We start from the raw sequence: 3043 nt of genomic DNA, 5'->3' as shown, positions 1-3043 counted from the left end.
AGGTATGGGTCAATGCAAACAGACTCGTCGATGGCTTCTGTGACACACACGCTGGCCTGGGTAGGATTTTGTAAGAGTTGATCGATTTGCTGGTGGACGGGATCAGTATCGACTCGGTGTGAATGTGTGCTTCACTAACGGCGGTATGGAGAAGTGTGATAGGAGTGTGTAAATGTCATCCCACAACTCAAGATGTTCTGTTGGGGAGGCTGTACCAGTTACGATCTTATAAATGTACTGAGCATCAATGGCAATGATGGGAATGGGAAGAGTCCCATCATGATGATGCAAGCAGTGTCGTACGACTTCCCGGAAACCCAACAATTCGTTCCTTTGTGCAGATTCACAGCCAGGGTGGATTCGGTGTTCAGAGCAAGGGTGGCAGTAAAAGCCATACTTCCTGTTGTTACGGGTGGAGCCATCCGATGCCATCCACGCTGGCTGTGTTGTGCCGTATAGCACAACACTCCGTTGCTCATCGATGGTCGGTGCTGGTGGTAGATCCTCATGCTTCCAGTGGTGCCACTGGTACAGGTGATTGAGCACCAGGGCACTCCAGGTAGACAGCTCGCCCTGGAAGCATGGGTCCGGCCGATCGTGAGAAAGTCGTGGTAAGAGGGTTGCCCCTATCGCCTTTAATTTTCCTTTTCCAGTCGCCAACAACTCGGCTAGCTGGGCAGCCAAAAGAATCTTCCCTACGATGCCGTATCTATGTTGCGCTGCTTATATGGTACGGTGTGCGATGAAAACAAGATTTCCGTCGACATTCTTAACAGTGATGAAAAGATGCTCTTCCGTAAATCCGATCGTAACGGTTAGTGGCGTACTTAAATCAATAGCGTGAAGAGTTGTTTTCTTAACCGACGTAACTAGCTCACGTAGAGCATTGGCATCTTTTGGAGTCCAGGGAGTTCTCTGCCATGTTTTCTCCCGGATCTGTCGTTGAATGCGGGCTAATATCGGTAAATGTGGTGGCGTGATGTAATGCCTAAACCAATTTAGTTTGCCCAATAACGATTGGAGATCGGCTTTTCGTGACGGGGTTTTATTCTCCCAAATCTCAAAATTGATGGCCTCATGAGCCACTCCTTGACGTGTGGATTCATTGAAAGTGGTACCTAGGAAATTTATACATGTTGTGGGCTTCAGGTGAGACTTTTTTTCATTTACCACCCAACTATCGGTGTTGAGATGCCTTACTAGGTTGCCCGTTATCTTTTCAACTAAGTCTCTATCTCTTCCCATGATAGCAATATCATCGATATAGCTCCATATTTTTACAAATCTGCTCTCTGGGTTGGTCATATAAAATCGATTCAGGCTGTCATTGATTGCACTCGTAGCCAACGCCGGAGCGTTGCAATACCCCTGTGGGCATACATTCCACTTATAAATCTTCCCCCTAATACACATATTTAGAATACCGTTGGAATCATTTATAGGAATGGAGAAAAACATATCTTTTAAGTCCAACGTTGTCCCGACTCATTCAGTGGCTTGGTATTGAGCCATTTCTTGCAGACTCTGGAGGAGTGTGCAGGGTGTTGCCTGAGTTAAGATTGTGCACCGTTTATTAACTTCCCTATAATCTACCACGAGGCGAACTTCGTGCGGCTTCCCTGGTTTGGGGATCCCCCATCCCGGAGACAATCGGCTGCTTGCATGTACCGGCGTGATGGATTGTTTCTGTACTAATCCTTCGAGCAGAGCGTCTAGCTGATCGTGGAGGTGCGGTTTAGTAGGTATGGGGGTGTACCTCCAGGTGGAATTTACTCGCAGGGTTGGTCTGTGCCACTCGCTTTCCAATATGGTGGTAATTGGTAGCGCTTCAAGTACCTTATGTTTCAACTGTAGTGCTCAAATGCCTGGCACCCCGAGGAGGTTAATGCCCCCTAACACTGCATCCAACCGTCTACCTGACCCTTAACAAAAAACTTGACGCGGTTTGTCGCGGCCACTGCGTTCAAACCTTGAACCATCATGACTTTACTCGTCTGTTGGTGTGAGACTGATGATTTGATCACATTCACTTGCGCACCCCATTTTCTGTGACACATGCACCCACTGCTCTTTCCATCCATCCACCCACCCCCTTACAGCTGGACCCTAATCCACCTCATGGGCACAGCCATGGACCATGGAAGAACTTGTCCTGTCCTCCTCCACTACCCAACCCCAGTCACACCCAGCTGGGACTACAGGGAGATGAGGGATCTCATCACTATCTGGGGCAAGTAGGAGACCCAGCACTAGCTCTACTAAGGGCACCACAACAGGTATGTGTTCAAGCAAATTGCCCAACAGATGCAAGCATGTTAGTGCACCAATTGTTCACTAGATGGCACTAAGGGATTGTTAAAGCATAATTAACCCAGAGAGAACTTGGACTATATCTTGCATACACACAGTTCACTTAACTAAAATCTGACTTTATTAATACAACAAATATTATCTTGGCAGTTTCTATATACGTATGTAAAAAAAAAAAAAAGTACAATGGTCTCACCCAATCCTAGAAGATGTTTACTCCACTTCAGGGTCTGATGGCCAGTCAACAATCCTGAAAGTAGAGGGTGGCCGACAGGTAGACTTTATGGCTGGCACAATCCAGACAGCTATTGTTTGCTGGATAGATGATGACACACGCTTAACTTTCTTTTTGCCTCCTTTTATCATTTTCTTCAACTTTAATCTTCTGATGACTCTATTTCTGGGTATCATGGATTGGTTTCCCTGTGGTCATCATCCTGTTCATATTTTATCCAGCCAGCATATTCCTCTGTTCCCAACAGACCCATCACAAGAACACCTCTTAATTTGGTCTTTGTCCGGTGTCTTAATTTGGGCACTGTCCACTAGCCCCCTCTTACCACTTTTCATTAACATATCTAATCATTTCATCCCTCTGATTCAGCTGGTTAGTGCCAAGTTCAGTTAATTTGAGCTGGTAACAAGGCTAACGCTGTGTTATGTTAGAAGGACTTTTCAGTGATAAGAAAGGAAAGAAACAATATATAAGCAAGCTCATGGCTAGAAGCTGACT

Source organism: Gavialis gangeticus, unplaced genomic scaffold (assembly GCF_001723915.1).
Source record: "Gavialis gangeticus isolate Ggan-Ray unplaced genomic scaffold, GavGan_comp1, whole genome shotgun sequence".
Classification (NCBI taxonomy): Eukaryota; Metazoa; Chordata; order Crocodylia; family Gavialidae; genus Gavialis; species Gavialis gangeticus.
This window is presented reverse-complemented; position numbering follows the sequence as displayed.